At 50.6% G+C, this 17,903-nt stretch overlaps 1 protein-coding gene across 2 annotated transcripts in view; it reads left to right on the forward strand.

Moving 5' to 3' along the window:
* The window catches only part of DAAM2 (dishevelled associated activator of morphogenesis 2), a 104,456-nt gene that overhangs the window by 35,105 nt on the left and 51,448 nt on the right, over positions 1-17,903 (forward strand). The window lies entirely within an intron of this gene.

Here is a 17,903-nt window from a genome sequence, read left to right on the forward strand (position 1 = left end):
CGGTTGGTCTGCCATTGTTCTTTGATGAGAAAGACATGTTCTGGCTGAGGATTTCGGAATGGGGTTCGAGACGTGGTTTGTGATGAGTGTGCTGTGGGCCCTGGGATAGGTATTCTTGCTTCTCAGGCCTCAGTTTTCTCCTCTATAAAATGGGCTTGATAAGGACAGTCACCTCAGCTCTCAACAGACTATGCCTCCCAAAAGGTGTGTGGGACCCCCCTGCAGGGCAGTCAGAGAAAGGAGTTGAGTTCGTTCAGCGTTCAGGCAGAGGCTGGGGGGTGGAGGAGGTCACACCCCAAGAGGGGAGACATAGCCATCCAGGAGAGAACAGGGTAGTCTTTTCCAGAGTCAGATTTTTGCATCTGAGCTTGTGCAGTGGTGCGCGGTCACTCCAGAGAACAGCAGCCCTCACGCCTATCTCTCCAAGTGGGGGTCCATTGAAGTGCCCCTGTGCCTGGTAGGATATGGGCTTGGGCTTTGCTTGTTACTCAGGGCCTCTGTCTCTGTGTGACGTGGACTTCCCCTTGACCTCCTTGGTTTGAGAATGGATTCTCTTAATGGACCAAAGGGGAATTTGGGAACTCCCAAACCCAGTTTTAGAATCCAAGGAAAGTGGCTCGCTTCATGATCAAGCCCTAGACGACTCCTCAGGTCTGACCGCACTGGCCAAGCCTGCTCTGCACGCCCCTCCTCTCACACTCTCCGTCTTAACTCTTGCCCTTCCCTTTGCCTGAAGGTTGGTACCTGTTGTCTACCAAGCCATCCTTTAAGACTCACTTGAAACACCACCAATGTGTAAAATTTCTCCAACCCCGCTTCCCACCCACCCACCCCCAATTTCAGGAAGGTGAGGTGCTCCCTCATCTCTGCCCCCCACAGAGCTGCCCCAGATGTAGCACAATGTGTGAAAAACCATTGTTCTGCCTGGCTCTCACTGGACTGAGCTCCCAGAACACAAGGATTCTGAGGGTTCAATTGTGAATTCATAGTTCCAGCAGCGGAATGAGTGAATATAGGAATGAATATCGTAAACAACAGGGGAACCTGTGCTCTCTGCAATTTTCCTCTGAGAAGGAAACAAGAGGGGCTGGTGTTTGGATAACTTACCCAGGGGCCAGCTTCAGGGAGGTATCTGAACAGAGCACTCTAATCAGAACCCCCTCTTTGTATGGCGCCCATGGTGGTAGCTGGGGAGCAGTGTGTGGCTGGGCCTGCAGTATGCCCAGGCCTGCTTGTGGGTAGCGGCTCCATCCTGTTCTTTTATACAGAGCAAGGTCCTGACGTGGGTGCCAACTGCCTGCTCATTCTGGCTTTTGTCCATGTGGCGTGCGATTCTCGCAGCTGCGCCCAGGGCATATGGAGGGAGAGTGGCTGTGTGTATGGGGCAGCTGGTGGTACTTTGGGACATGGACAGAATACCACTGTGTGTGCCCTCGAAGGACACTTGTTTTGGAGGCTGAGGAGACACCTCCTTCCCGGTAGACAATTATAGCGTATGATGATGCTATTTATACTCACTGAGAGGAAATTGGGCAATAGTATTTTGTGAGTGCTGGGAGGGTAAGAGGAGAGCAAGCGTTCCTCAGAGTCAGTAATGACCTTACCTTCAGGAAGTTCATTCATTTACTGACACATTCAGGTAATTCACTGACGCATTACTAAGTGCCCCCCATGTGTGTCCATCAGTGTCGTAGCCCAATGGATGCAGACAGACTACGTCCCTGCCCTCAGAGGGCTTACTTTCTAGTGAAAGTCCCTGCACACCGAGAGAATGGCCACTGAGGTTACTCTCTCCCAGCGCGATTCTGAGCCAGCCCCATGGTGAAGGATATCATTTCTTTATTCACTAGCTCCTGTACGCTGCTCCCCTAAGACGTTACCTGCCAGAAGCACCTACGCATCAGCCTTCCCCAGCTGGAGTCAGAGACCCTTTATCCAGACTCCCATCATGCCCTGTGCAGCTCTGCCTGACCCCCTTCCTCGACCAAGAGCATATTTGTTTTCATGACCAGGTCTCTGTTTTATTCTCTGTCGTGTCCCTACAGTGTACAGTGCCTGACATAGAGTGGGAGTTCCACTCATGACTGGAATGAATGAAACCATGGGGTAAATGCATTTATTTATCTTCACCAATCATGCTGCAGTCTGTACATCTCTTTGCTTCCATCTCTTTCTCAGTCCGTCATGGAGAGGAATGGACTCTTGAGGAAGTTGCTGGACAGCTGGAGAGTTGTGAGAAATTAGAGAAATGGGAGGTGATCATGGTTGCGGTCAGTTCTTCGGTGTCCTCTCTGTGACTTGGCCACGATAGGCTCATTTGCCTTTGGACGTCCTCCCTCCCTGAGGCCGGGAAGGTGGGTGGCCTTCAGGGCTGACAGAGCTGGGCTCAGAATCCAGACTTTTTGTGCTGAGTCCTGCGTCTTTCTCCTCATGGTTAGGGACAATGCGATGCTGAGGGACAGACCTGCCCCTGCAGCCCTCTGGCTCCGAAAGCCCAGCTGGGCCAGCGGGAGAGTAGGCCGCCTGGGAATGACTTGGAAGCAAGTCCAGGCCTCAGCCCACCTCCCCCAAGGCCAGGATGTGGCGTGGGACCCAGGCGGGTGGAGGTTCCCACCGCTCGGCTCCTGCACTCACTCGCAAATGCTCTAGGACCAGGCAGCCTGTCTCAGCAGGAGGGGGTGGGGAGAGACTCCAGCTGCCCGGGTGAACACCCAGAACGCGGACCAGGGCAGCTCCGCAGGCACCCACCTCTGACATTCATCGTCTACCTGGACAACTGCCAGTGGCCCCGCAGCCCAGCCTTGCCTCACATGGGAGAAGAGCATCAGGGATTAACCATTGCAGGCCCTGCCTGAGTCAGGCCGAGCCTGGTGCTCTTAAAACAGCCAGCATCCATCAACCCCATACCAAGGGCTGGAGTGGGCAGTCACAAGTGCTGTCTCATTTAAGCCTCACATCAATCTGTGGATATAGGCACCAACCCCATTTTCCAGATACGTAAACTGAGGCACAGGGAGTTACATAATCTACCCAAATTTACACAGTTGGTAAGTAATGTTTCCTATATTCATTCTTTATTGCAAGGGCCTGTGAGGTGCTAGGCGGTGATTCTAGGCACAGCGCATGGCTATGAATGATGGGCAGAAATGTCTCATGGAGCTCACGTTCTAGTGGGAGAGACAGAAGCTATAAAAAGTAAAGTGTATACTATCCCATATGGTGATAAGTCTAGGTGGAAAATGGAAAGGAGAAGGGAGGGGGACAGTGCTGGGGGAGGGGTCATTTTAAGTAGTCATGGAAGACCTCATCGAGAGGGTGGGCAATGATCGATATTTACACAGCGCTTGCGAGGGGCCAGGCACTGCCTGATCACTGTTCAGGAGTCCGCTCATTTAATCCCCGCCATTACCTTATGATGGTGGTGATGATGATGGTGATGATAGCAGCTAATATTTAGGGAAGACTTACTAAAATGTGTGGTGCAAATGTATACAACTCGTGTGCAGAAACAAGTAAGTATTTCCCATAACAGATAATTTGCAATAGAAATCTTAGCTTGATCGATAAAGATACTTTAGTCTCTTCTGATGTGAGACAGTGGCTTTGGATCACGGTTCAGTGAAGTCACCTCCCTGTGACGATGTCTCCCTGTGGCCCTCCTCCCTCTGTGGTCTGGTGCCCAGGAAGCTCCAGTAGTCTCGAGGCTGCCCCAGGAGGGCCGTGGGGCCACAGGTAAAGTGTGCCGTGTTCCCTCTGCTTCGTGGGCCCCTGTGCTGAAATCCACTGAAGGGGCCAGGTCTGCTTTTATCCCTCGGAGGTTTTAAGGGGGGATCTGCCACCCGCTGCTGAAGCTTGTGGCTTCCTCAGGCCCACTGGCTCTCTTGGGACACCCACTGCCCCTGGAGGACCTGGATGTGAGGAAGTCCCCAGGTGACTTCCTCAGCCCTTGTTAACCTGCCCCTCACAGAGCACGTGGCTGTGCGTCCAGCTGCAGGCAGGGCGTCTCCAAGGGGCATGACTCTTCCCCAGGTGTATGTCCTTATTCTGGGATTCTTCAGTCATTGGGTCATTTCTAGTGATGTTCCTTCTTCCCACCTCACCCCCTCACTGCCCTTCCCCCCCAGGTGGAGAAGGGAGTGAAGTCATGGCCATTTATTTCTATTCCCTAGTAGTCCTACAAAGGTTTTCCATTCACTCTTCCTGTCTGAAAAAACCAACATTACTTCTTAGCAACCGTTCCCCATGCTATTGACCTTTTGGTTCTGGAGGCTTCTTTGCTCAGGGTCGTGGTTTTGTTATGATATTAGAAGGGTACTAGAGAAAGGAAAGGGAAAAAAAATGAACACCTGGATTTCCCAGAGGCAAAATATATTGGGAAATGGTTTCCTTGTGAAATACTCTGTATCAGACATACAGTATTATGCCTGAGTTGTCACTTCTCACGACTCCAGTATGAGGTATGTCCTGTCATTCTCTTTTTACAGATGAAGAATGTAAGGCTTAGAGAGGTGAGGTAACTTTCCCAAGGTCTTACAACTAGTTAGTGGCATAGCCACGTTTAGATGCTAAAATGTCTCCATCCTATTCCTGAGGCTTTTGCTGCTTCTCAGAAAGGAGTCTTGGGTTGCGGGTTCTTTAATCCTCAATGACATAAAATGTGGCCCCTTGACTAACATATGAAATCCCCAGAGGAAGGGGGATTGGCTTCAATGGACTCACCCAGGGGTAAATAGGGCAGACCCCTCCTGTCACAGGAAATCTCAGTCCGTGTTAGCAAGGGGCTGCCGGTATTCAAATTCTCTCCCATTCATATGTGTGTGACTACCTACATCTTTCTGTTCTCATTCAGCCTTGACATAAACAGTGATTTTTCACTACCTGTTCAGCTTGACAAGAAGTGTGGTGTGACCACCTCCTCCCTTCTCTGCTTCCCCAGTTAAAGAGTCCTTTGACTCACAGCTGTAGCTCCTTTCTGCAGAGCCTGGTACAGCCCCGACTCGCAGTTCTCCAGTTGGCTGAAGCCCTGCCCTTTTCTGTCGGCCAGTAGCTGTTTTCCAGCTGTTAAGACCATGGTGCCACACTTAAAAACTCAGCTCTGGCCCTCAGCTGCACTGGAGTGGAAAGGCTAAGGGGGGCAGGGAGGTATCTGGTCAACACCTAAAAATAACCAGGGTGAATAAACCCTTGCTTTATATTTTTAGCTTCATAATTAGCATCATGTTGTTGGTATTATAATATTAACGCTAAATAAAAGGAGGCGTAAAATCCACCCACAATCATACCATGTGCACAGGGATTTATTTTTCTAAAAGCCCCAGTGCCCTGGGCATTCTGAGATGGAGGGGTGGGGAAAGGAGAGGCGAGAAGTCAGGGAGAAGTGATTTAGATAACCTGAAATGGCAGGCATCGAGCCAATGCACAGGCTTCATCTCGAACTTACAGCTGCTCTTCTGTAAGACTGAGCTCTGGCACCGCCTCCTCCAGGAAGCCTCCCCGGTTGTCCCCCTTGCCAACAGGCAGGCTGTACTCTCGATAGAGGCTCTTTCTGCTCACATCATGTCTTACCTATGTGCTTCCCACATTGTGTTATCACTATCCGTTTATGCTCATGGCTCTCCCACTAGACTGTGATCTCTCGGTGCTCAGGAACATAGCTTATTCCCTCTACATCTCCAGTGCCTAGTATTTCCAAGAAGTACTAGGTCACATGTTAGTTAGAATGGTCATTAAGCTACGATTCCAGACACAGGGGTCAACGCAGTTACAGAAGATGACACGCTCTGAAGCTGGGCAAATTTCTAAAGTGTACGGGTTGGAAAGCAGAGTGAAGTGTGTTATACATGTCTGATACAGGTGTGTTTTCTTTGGAGTGTTTCGGGTATGCAAAAGAGAGAGGAGGGAGGCTTGGCCGCATCTCCCCAGTGGCTGGGAGGTCTCTTCTCATGTTAGAAAAGAGAACACTGCAGAGCATGAGAAGGGGGCCCCCTTTTCTCCTCAGGACTGTGTAAGTTCCAAGTCCAGAGCGCTCTTCCTTAGCCTGCAGGCGGGCATGGACTCTGTCTTTTCAGATGGGAATCCCTGCTGCCTGGCACGGTCCCTGGTCCCAGAGAAAATGGTCAGTAAACATTTATGGAATGAATGGATACATGAATGACTGCACACATGGAGGAAGGAACTCTTGCCATCAAGTCAAGTTCATCGGGGAAGACACAGGGAGCTAAGCATTGAGTCCAGTTATGAATGAGGGAAGGGGCGGGAGTTGGCAAAAAGGGCTTTGCAGTTGGGTGATGGCGGGGCAGGCTGTTGGTGCCTCTCTTGGTTTGGATACTTCTAACCAGAGGCAGGCTCAGCATGGCCGTCTCTGGGGGGAGAGGAAAAGTGGGGGCAGTGGGATGTCATACAAAGACACGAGCCTAGAGAGCGGGTTTTCTCCTTTATTTTGCTTCTTTCCCTCCAGCACTTAGAGTCCGACACATTGCTAAGATTCCTCGCATCCCTAGGGCAGGGGTGGGGGTGCGGTGGGGTGGGGGCAGTTCTAACAAATGAGTCTGGAGAGAGGCATGTGGAGTGTGGCCCAGAGAGAAGGGGAGGAGGGGGAAGCAACTTGTGAGCTTGGAGAGAAGGCCGTTCTATTTTGGGTGACTTTGAATCCCAGCCCCTCTCCCAGCCAGAGCTGCAGCAGACCCCCACCCTCTGTGCACGATTTGATTGCTCCACTTCTGTGCACCAGCTTCTGCTCCATTTCTGGCTCCCCTCCCTGCATCCTTCAAGACTTGGCGCATTCTCCCGTTGGTATTCTGCCTATTGGTATTCTTGCCTGTATCCAAAACCTCCTCCCAATGTTTTCAAAGAAGCTGTCCCCGAATAACAAATAACAACAATATCTACAAACACTAATCAACATCTATAACTTCTCCCCATTTCTACCGTGTGCCATGTACCCCCCTGGGTACTTGGTGTGCCCTCCTTCAACTCCCCAGAAACAGGAGGTCATTACTTCCGTGATCTCTGTTTGACAAATGAAGAAACTGAGCCTGAGAGAGGTCATCCAGGCACGCTCACCTTGCCAGGTGGTGGCCAAGCTGTGGCTAGGACCCAGATCTGTGTAACTCAAAAGGCTGTGCTCATCTCACAGCTACACAGCCCTCTCTCTGAATCAGAAACTGTGGGGGTGGGGCCCAGTGAGCTGCATTTTAATAAGACCTCTAGGAGATGCTAGAACTGCTGGTTTAGCTGATCTGGTTCCAACCTGGCTGAAAACCTCCAAGTCCACTGAGATTTGGAGAAAGCCGATCCTTTCATTGCCATGGCCCCCACCCCCTGTCCCCCCCATAGGATTCTGTTTATGAGCTCCGGGCATAGGGCAAGATGCTCACGGTTCCTGAGCACTCGGGTTCCCTGGTTGTGAAATAGGAATAACCCTGACCCTCAGAAAGGAATGTCCCTGGCTTCTTATTTCCTAGCTGTTTCTCCCAAAAGTGATTACTCAATCCTGACTGCCACTTACCATCACCTGAGGAACTTTTGCAAACTGCCAGGGCCCAGCTCCCTCCCCAGAGCTGGTCAGCCCCTCTGGGCAGGGGGTCAGGTCATGAGTGGTTCCAATGTGATGTGCGTAGGGGTGGAGAACCCTGACGGCTCACTCTCAGGCCTCTCCCTCCACATCACTTCCTCAAGGGAAGAGGCGAGGCGTCTCTAACAGTGACTCTAGGCAAAGGTATGAGCAGGACCTGCCAACACTCCAAGGCTCCCTGTCCTGTCTGCGATCTGCCACCTGCAGGGTGGGTGCATCTGGCCAGCAGCGGGTAATGAAGTGTGGACCCTGCTTCTGTGGGAGGTCCACGCTCTCCCTCCTGTGTCAATGACTGGGCGTGGGCGCTGGCCTCACTCACGCGTGGGATGTTGGGAAGTCCGTTTGGCCAGCGTTAGAAAGCCACGTACTGCCACAGCTTTATCGGGAACGTAGCTGATACTGTGACCTCCATCTGTCTGCTTCATGTATCGGTTTCTCAACGGGTCCTGAACTCAACCAAGAAGAGAAAACTTGTATGTATGGATCCCAACATCCTATACTTAACAGAGTTAGTGTTGAATTTAATGAGATGGCACAAAGAAGCCAGCGAGTTAGTTAGTGGTCAGTGTGTTTCATCTGAATCAAAATCAAGGCCCCTCTGAGCACCACTGCACCTCCTCAGGGACTGGCCTCCCAACCTCAAACCACCGCCGCCACCAATCTCCTGCTGGGCAGTTAACTCCTTAATCCCCACCTCATTCAAGCCAGTACATGTCCTTTGCTCTTCGGGATTCACAAAGGATCTGTAGCTGAGAGAACACTTTTTTTCAGAATTGGCTCTACCTTGTCGTAAACAAGTTCCCAGGTGACACTGATGCTGCTGGCCGAGGGACACATTTTGAGTTTCCCTGAGCTACATGGGAACAAAACGAAGGTTAGCTTGGGCTGTCGGGAATGCCCGCGAGAGTTGGCTCACTGGGAGAGGCATCTCTTGACCCAGATTTCGCCTAGTGTTTTGCAAGCTTGGCTGCAAATGAGAATCATCTAGAGAGATTTACAAATGCCAGAGACCTGCAGGGTAAACAACTGTTCCATTTTCCCCAGCACTGAGGGATTCCCTGGGACATTGGACTTTCAGTATCAGAACGGGGACAATCCTGGGCGAACCAGGAGGAGCTACTTCTCATTCCAGTGGCTCTGCCATGCTCACCTAGGGATTCTGTTTTGATTGGTTCTGGTTGGGATCCAGGCATCAATATTTTTCAAAATGCCCCCATGATGCTCCTGTGCCACTAGGTGGGAGAACCTGGGGAGTCTGATCACAACTCTGGGAGGAAGGGGTGGCTTCAGATAAAGGTGGGTACAAATGCTGGTGAAAGAGGAGGAGAGAGGACCAAGAGTGAATTAAGAGACGTGCATCCCATGCATCTCTTGGGGAACTTGTTGAAATGCAGATTCCTGGGTCCTTACCCAAAATCTGCTGACCCCAAATCTCTGAGAGCAGGGCCCTGGAATCTGCACTTTCGATAAGCCCCGGCTCAGTCCATTACCTGCTTGTGAATCGGGGCAGGGCACTTGACTTCTCAGAGCCTCAGTTTCCTCGTCTGTAAAATCAGGATGCTAATACCCACTTTTAAGGGTTTGTTGTGAGAATTAAACGAGATGCTGCATCTAAAGTGCCTGCCATATCGCAGTACTCAAGACAAAGGAAGAGTTAATGATGATTCTGTAGTTTTGAACCTTAGGACTGGTGTGTCAATCACAGAAAAAAAGCAGGGGTGGTCTGAAGCGGGGAGGAGATGAAGTCAGCTTGAGAGGAAGTTGGTGGGAGTTGTGTCAGCACGTCTGAATAGAGCTGTGGGTAGTTGGAACTATGGAGGTGGAGATTGGGGAAAGGAGGATTTTGCAGTGAGCGTTGTTGAATTAGTCTGAAAGAATGTCAGGGAAGATTTTCTTGCAGGGAGAAAGGATAAGGGAGAAGGGCAGGTCTGAGATGCAAACCCGGGCAAAACCCTGGCACCACTGCTGTGTGCCAGGCTCTGTGCTGGACACACGATTCTTGTTGAACTGTGCTCAGGAAGGTCACAGCCCAGTGTGAGTGATGGAATTCAAGAAGCAATAGCATCTCTGTCTGATATTTGTTGGCGGAGAAATGCAGGAAGCTGAGGAGGCGTGCCTAGCCCACACCTGAGTGGAGGGCAGAGTGGCTCGCCAGGTGAGTGGCCAGGAGAATGGGGAGGGGCTGGGAGAGGCTGCCCCAGGCAGAGAAACCAGCTGGTGGAAACCAAAGAGGAAGAGGGGGCTTGAAGCCTTGGGACATGGAGGTTGGACTTCACGTTGTCCTGAAACACCGTGACAAGGGAGAACGGCGAAAAGGACCTCTAGAGGGGTGACAGGGTGGAAAGAGATACCCGGATGTGCAGATTCCAGGGTGAGGTGTTTCATGGGCCTCAGCTGCTGGGCACTGAGGAGGCAGATGGGGAAGAGAATGAGTGGAGAGAATAGGGCAAAGCTTGCAGGGAAGTCGGGGTCAAAGAAAGGATTTAGAAGTGGGGGAGTCCATGCCAGGACTTCTTCCAGGACTTGGGGCTATTGGGAGGGATGGCCTGGGCTCGGAAAATCCCAGCTCGTGCAGCCTGACGTGCTGGAGGCAGGGTCTCGTTTCCCTCAGAGGAAACATCCCGTTTCTCCAAGCCCAGAGAGGAAATACATCTCTTACACCTTTTACCTACAAGATGTCTTTACCTACAAGGAAGGAAGAGGAAAGTGGAAACAAACAGAAATGAAAATGTCCTGTGTTTTGTCTGGGAATGCCAAGGTCTGATTTAACCATGCAGGTTTATAAAGGAGCATGCCTTTGCCTCTTGCTGAGTGTCACTTGAGATACTTCTTGTGGGTGTCTGGCCAAGGTCTGGATGCCTTTGACCTCCAGCGGACTTTGAAGAAGAGGAAAAGTTGAAGGACCTGAGTTCATTGGGTTTGCCATAAATATTTATTTCTGGGGAGCTAACTCTGTCCTCTCTCTCTCTCTCCCCCAACCCCACCCACTGCCATTAGATGTGTTTCATTCAGGAAGAGGACTTGCGTATATAACACTGTGCCGGGAACTATTCTCATGGGGTCCAGAGGTTAGATGGTGGAAATTGTCACTGGAATAATAAATAAAAATTAATATAAAAGATCAAATATCATGAAGTGCCATGTAGTCGTATACATGATGAAATATCCTATACACAGCAGACAAAACATGTTTCAAGTTTATTTGGGAGCATTCAGGTAGATTGGGACGGTCAGGAAGGCTGTTTGGAGAAGGTAGGGTCTACATACAGGATGGAGAGGAGGAGGAGGAAGCAGAGGTGGGCATGGGTGGGGGATCATATTGTCAACCCCAATGGAGAACAAGCAGCGCCATTCTTACCATATTTCAAAGTTAACAATGCTCTTGCTTTTAATATTTACCCGATTGCAGGAGGACACACAGCCTCTGTGTATGAATACTGCAATGTCACCACATTGATGATATGTCTTATAACTGATAGAGTCAAGAATGCAGGAAATGCAGCAATTGATTTAATCCATCCAGTGGTACCAAGTTCCTGCTGAGTTTGCAAGAAGAGTCCTGTCGGGGGAGTTGGAGATAAAAGCAGAAGTGTCCATGCCCTCTAGGAATTTCAGTCCCTTGAGCAATGATGGTGCGTTGAGGGAGGAGTGAGTAAGGCCAGCTCAGAAAGCCAGGCAGTGTGGAGTGGAGGGGTGACGTGGGATAAGGAGGGGAGACCAGGGCCGGAAACAACCCAGCAGTTACTGAGTTGCCCATCGAGGCCATTCAGGCGGAAAGCCACCCCAGATTAAAGTGACTCGTCTCTGTTCAGTCCTGACCATTCAGGGACTGTGGGTAACATTTTTGGAAACATACAGGGAGTGGCTGGGCTGCTCTCCCTGGGAAAGTCTGCCTGCGCTGGCTGCCATAGGAGATGGGCAGGGCCAGCTGCATGATTTGCGGGACCCAGTGCAAAATGGAAATGCAGGGCTCCTTGTTCAAAAATTATTAAAGATTTCGACCCAGGACAGCAGGGCCTGAAACCAAGCAGGAGTCCTTCTGGGCCCAGCTCAGATGCCCAAGAGGCTGGCCTCACAGATGGGACAGCCTGGACCTTTCTGTGACTCAGTGTGTACGGTAAGATGATGGGACGGGATTCCTGTCTGTCTGGGGGGCAGGGTTTCTCTGTAGTAGTGCTGAGCTGTTCCCTGAGAGTCAGGGTGGGGCACGGAGAACGGATGGGGCACCGCGGGAAGCTGCCATGGCGGTGGGAGCGCCCACCGTGTACCACCGTGTACCACCGTGCTGCCTTTTACACAGTTATTTCTGTGCAGTGGGAAAGCTATGTCTGAGTTCTGGAATCATTCAGACTGAGGTTCACATGTTTTATGAACTTTAGGGACTTGGCCAAGTTGCTTATTTTCTCTAAGTCTTAATTTCCCTAGATGTAAAAATGAATATCATAATGCAATCTTTGCAGGATTTGGGGATCATTAACTGAAATAAAAAGTTTGACAGTTTGAGCTCACCCTGGCTCTTGGTAAATGTTAGTATCCTTCTTTCTGGGAATGTATTGAATATCTATCTTATAAAGTGTGGCACATAGAATAGTTCGAAGACACATTATTGTCAGGGATTTATTTTTTCTATCTCACGCTTGCTGGGGAAGCAGCTAAAATACGACACCACAATTTCACAGAGCGGAGGCAGAGGGAGTGTCTGCCCCCTTATAATATACACCCCAGGGAAACCCAGTTACTTCTTCAGGACACACACAGCTACGCAGAGGAATACACATATCACACCTGCACATGTATATACACGTCCCCAAGCTGAATCGAAACTGGGCTGGAATGAGATGCTGTATTATAGGAAAAAGCCCTAGTTTGGGTGTCATCTCCTGGTTTTTTTTAACCTCCATGTTCTCATCAGTCAAAAATCCTGACCTTACTTTGTTATCTGGAGATTAGATAAGATGAGGACTGTGAATACTCAGTATCTGGCCCCTGGCAGGTACCAGCATCCTCTGAATCGGTCTCTGCTCCTGGGTCATAGTGCGGCCCATGGGAAACTAAAGAGTACCACAGTACCATTTCCTAAAGCTTATGCGTGGGCCGCCCCTTTAAGAACTGAGGGTGGGCGGATATGAAATTGGCGTGGCGGCTGATGGTCAGTGCTGTTCCTGTTTCCTCTGCTCATGTACTTTGTGGAGATGGCTGGGTTGTCTTGCTGCGGAGACTCGAAAGTCGGTGGAATCATGTGTATTTGTTTCCTGGACATGAACACACACACCATACCACATACTCAGTCAGCCACGCACATACACCATACATCACACTATAAACATACAAACACACACACTGCATACAACCACCCACACATACATCTCTGCACCCGTAGAGGCAAACCCTCCCACGTGCTAACTGGCATTAGTTTCTTCCCTCCCTCCCTCGGTCATCTGCTGTGCATCTCCTAGACTTGCTTGTCTAGTCTGCAAAGGTCAGGCATCTCCCTCACCCCACCCAAACCACATCCGGGCTGCTGCCTTGCCCTGAAAACTCCATGGCACGGCTACCATTCTCAATGCCCTTTGCCACCTTGTCTGCCACTCTTAGCCAATTCCAGAGTGGAACGCAGGCTGTGAGACCCCTCGTTTTACCCACTCAGGGGCCCTGGATTACTGTCACTTCAGCCCTGTCCCCAGAAACATCCAGGTGGAACCAGGTCTGTGCCTGTTGGTGCTTCGCTGGATTCTAACTCCATCCTCACTCAGCTCCTGGGAGCGCCTCTGCTTCTCTCATGCTTTCATGGGCTGAGCCTTGAACCTCAGCCACCACTGCGAGCAGCCTGGGTCTGGGAGAGGGGAAGGGAACTCAGTTTGAGGGCCTGTGACATGCTTGGCGCTGTGCTAGGTGCTAAATCCTTGCCCTTCATTTGGTGCTCACAGTAGCCTTGGGAGGTGGACTTCGTCATCCGTGTGCCCACGAGGGAGAGGATGCTCACAGGTGCTACGTTACTGAGCCAGGTTTAATATGAATGGAGACACTTTACAATATACCACCCTTCCTCCTGGAAAATGAAACCAGGTGGGCCGAGGCTTGGCCTGTGGGGGATTCCTTGTTCTGCGTCCCCTCACTCCTCCGTGGTCGTTCCTAGAATCTGTAGAGTACCTAATCGTAGTAATCTTCTAGAAGGTAGCCAACTACAGTAGCCTGAGCCCTCGGTGGTTTGATTTTGCCAGGCTATGAATAGACCTCTTTTGTTTGTTGTTAAGTTTTATTGAGGTATAATTGATATACAGTAAGCCTTTTATAATTAAAGTACATCATTTGATACGTGTTAACATACGTAGACACCTCTGAAACCATCACCACCGTCAAGATCGTGGACCTGGCCAGCACCCCCGGAAGTTCCCTCATGGTTTTTTAGAATCCACCACCTCCCTTCCCACCCTCGTCCTCCTCCACACGCAACCACTCAGATGGTTTCAGATTAGTTTGCATTTGCTCAAATTTTAGAAATGGAATCATACAGCATGTACCCCCTTTCCCTCTGGCTTCTTACACTTATCATTATTTCGAGATCCATCCACAAGTGGCATGTATGGGTAGTTCATTCCTGTTTCCTGCTGAGTAGTATTCTATTATATGGATACACGATAAAATTTGTTTATTGATTCACCTGTTCACGGCCTGTGGGTTGCTTGCAGTTTGGAGCTAATACAAAGAAAGCTGCCATGCACATTTATGAATAAGACTCTGTATGGACGTATGCTTTCATTTCTCTTGGGTAAATACCTAGGAATGGAATGACTGTATCCTACGGAGGTGTGTATTTAACTCGTTAAGAAATGGCCAAACTGTTCTCCATAATGGCTGTGCCATTCTGCAGTCCCACCAGCAGTGTAGGAGAGATCCAGTTCTTCCATGTCCTCAGTGGCACTTAGGCTATAGATCTGATTTCAAGGCTTGGTGGGTATGGACTTTGTGAACCCCACCGAATGGCCAAACCTAAGAATTAAAGCAGGACGCTTTCAGTTTGGCCTGGGAATCCCCAGGGATGCTGACTCAAGGGATGCAGAAAGAATCAGGTGTCTTAGAAACGTTATTGAAAGAGCTGTTTGCAGAATGCTGGAGATGGAAGAAATGCGAGGTCAGCTCTGGTCCCAGCTTAGACCATGTGGGGCTGGTCCACGTCTGGAGCTTGGTGGTTGGGAATGAAACAAATGCACTCGAGACATTTTGGGGAAAGTGGTAAGAATCATTAACAAGATGGGCCGTCAGGGAGGGAAGACAAAGAGCAGTCGAAAGGGACTCTGAGCCTGGGAGACTATAGTTCTCTGAGGGCAGGAGCTGTGTCTAGTTTGCCCTCAGATCCCCGGCACCAAGAGCCAGGCATAGCGTGAGTGCTAAAAACAATGGCGGTTGAATGAATGACCCAGTGAATGAATGATGAGCTAATGGGCACTCAGAGATTATGATTCCATTCAAACCAGCCGCATTTAGCACCTCATGTATTCTGTGCACAGAGCCTAGTGTCGGGGTGGAAGAAACTCTAGGGAGCACGTGGCTTGACCTGCTCATTTACAGAAAAGGCACAGAAATGATGCCCTCTTGTGCAAGGTCAGTCCTCTCTTGTCCAGGTAGCCTGCCTGCCAGGGCAGAGGTGGGTCTCAAACCTGGGTCCCCTCATTTTTAGTCTATGGTTCTTCTTTAAAAAAATAACATTGTTTTTCCTGATGAAAGTAATTAAGTGCTCATACTAAGAAGTCTGGAAAAATCTAGACATGTATAAGAAAAATACCTCCAAACTCCAGCAACCCAAAGATAATTACTTTGGGCTCACACAGGTGTGTGTGCACGCGTGCGTGTGTCGGTCTGTCTGTCTGTCTACCTAATCAATCCCTATTAATCAATCCTTATGTTTGAATATTTTGGGTGTTTGCAGTCTTTTACCGTGTTAGTAATCCTGGGACGGACATCTGGTCCAGAATCTTTGATGACATCTCTGTTTATCCCCAGCACCCATGCCACGATGCAGTGTGGCTGTAACTCCTTTGTATAAACTGGTGGAATAGAACCCACCTTTGGGATGGAGTTCTGCAAACATTCATCAGACTCAAACACTTGTACTTCCCCCATCATAACCGTAGCCACACTTTGTTATATGATTTGTTTACTGGTTCCCCTGCCCCACCAAACCGAACTCTTGCTTACTATTGTATTTTTCCAGCTCTTTGTATGGTACGTAGGCGCTCGACAAATATTTGTTAGAATGAATCAGTGAATGGATGAAATTGAATGAACAAGAGTGAAGGGCAAGTGAGCGCGCACCCTGGGTCTGCATCTGCCTTCACATTTGTCTTCCAGGAGTCAGCTCAGCTCCCCTTCCCTCCTTTCTCAGCCCCGGCCCTCTCCTTCTCTGCCCACCCTGAAGAGATGGAATGTGCCTGCGGTCCAGGATTTATGTCCAGCCAGGCCCTGAGGCACATGCAGGGCCTTCTCTGGTGTGAACGCAGGACGCTCAGAGGGGCCAGCAGCGCTGTGAGGTGGGAACCATGTCTGGGACGACTCAGTGCAGAGTGAGACCATGTGCACAGGCCAGCCGGGTCCCAGGGACAGGACCTCAGGGTGCTGCCCTCCTGAATGACAGAGTGCCTCTGTCCTGGGACCCCAGGAGGAGAGGACCGGGGGCGTGGCCAGTAGGGAGCTTCTCCCACCCCGAGGTGCCTAGCACGGTGTGAGTTCTCAGCACGCTGGGCGTTCTGGCGGGAGACCTGGCACGAGTGCACAGGAAGAAGCTGTAGGCGAGTTTTCCCTGAAGCCTTTCAATAAAGACGGTCTGATCTGTGTGATGGAGGAGGGGCGTGGCTTCCTGGAAGCAGGAGGGGGTGAGGCAATGGGTGTCACACGGTATAGGGTGGTTTCCCTTTGGCCAGGAGCCCCTCTGGCTCTAATGGGCAGCAGACTAGGGTGTTGAAATTCCTTCTTCTCCTTCTTCTCCTTTACTTTACAGCTGTTGTCCACCACTCCCTCTCGCTCAGCCCGAGTCCTCGTCTGTGCCCAGGACATGTCATACCAACGTCCCAGCACCCCCTCACACACGTGCTGGCACACCCTCCGTGACATCTCCGGCATCTGTCCCTTCCGCTCCATTCTTGGTAATTCCCCGCCTATTAACGCTTCCTCACACAGAGCTGCATTCAGGGCCTGCCTTCATCTGGCCCCAGTCTTGTTTCCCACTGTACCTTTTTTGAGCCCTGTGTTCCCGACTGATACAACTACTTCCCTTCATCACTCGCTCACCTCCGGGCTTTTCTTGATATCAGGCAGTCTGGCACACCGTTGCTGTGAATGCTTTCTTGGACAACCTGTCCCCGCGCCTCCAACCCCCTCCCCCCCACACACACACTGGCATGAGCTAATATTCTTTCTTCTTCTTTGACCCAGCTTCAGTGCCACTTCCTGTGGGGAATGTTTCAGATTACCCTCCCTGCCCCACCCCAGAAGTCACTCTTCCCTCCCTGCAGTCCCACGGCTGCAGCTGCACCCCTTTGTTGCATCCTGGCTGGTTATGCACTTGCCTCCCCAGTAAGACTGTAAACCTGCTGACCATAGGGTTCAATGTTTGGTTCATCTGAAACACACTGGCCACGGCTTGTGCGTGGCAGTCACTTGGGATGGATGGATGGATGGATGGATGGATGGATGGATGGATGGATGCTCGACTGCGACCTTGGAGAACCACTATCTGCTTGTTTACTGTCCCAGGGAGACAAAGAAACCTATATTCTCTGTATCATTTCTCAAAATGAGAAACCAACTGGAAAATCCCTAACTTCCACACTTAAGCCCAAGTCAGAGAAATGGCACTTTGGGGAATTTTCAGTTTCACTTTCCCTGCAAGAGACCCCTTTCTCTCCTTCCCTGTCTGCCCTTCTCTGCATGTCGCACCCCAAAGCCTGCACCAGAGAGGACTCAGGCTGAGAGAGTTGTCTGTTGCTGTCTTTGCCTTTCCCAGAGCAGAGGGAGTTGCTAAAAATAGCTCCCCCAGTGGAAAAGGACCTTGCTTATTTTTGAAAGTTCTCCCCGCCCTCTCCCCAACCCCACCTGAGGCTCACACTGCTTTCAGTTGTCCTGAGGGTGACAGGGAAGTCACAACGGGACCCCTCAGCCCTGTGGCCAGAGATGTCTGGGAGATGGGCCCTCAGAGAAGCGGGGGGATGAGAGGCCTTCATGCTTCCATTTCTTGTCCGAATCAGACATGGATCTCACTCCCAGCAACTTCTTTGTGGACGTGGTTTGAGTCCTAGGCTTATACTCTGCAACTTTCTGAGCCTCAGATTTCCTC

Source organism: Rhinolophus ferrumequinum, chromosome 3 (genome assembly GCF_004115265.2).
Source record: "Rhinolophus ferrumequinum isolate MPI-CBG mRhiFer1 chromosome 3, mRhiFer1_v1.p, whole genome shotgun sequence".
Lineage (NCBI taxonomy): Eukaryota > Metazoa > Chordata > Mammalia > Chiroptera > Rhinolophidae > Rhinolophus > Rhinolophus ferrumequinum.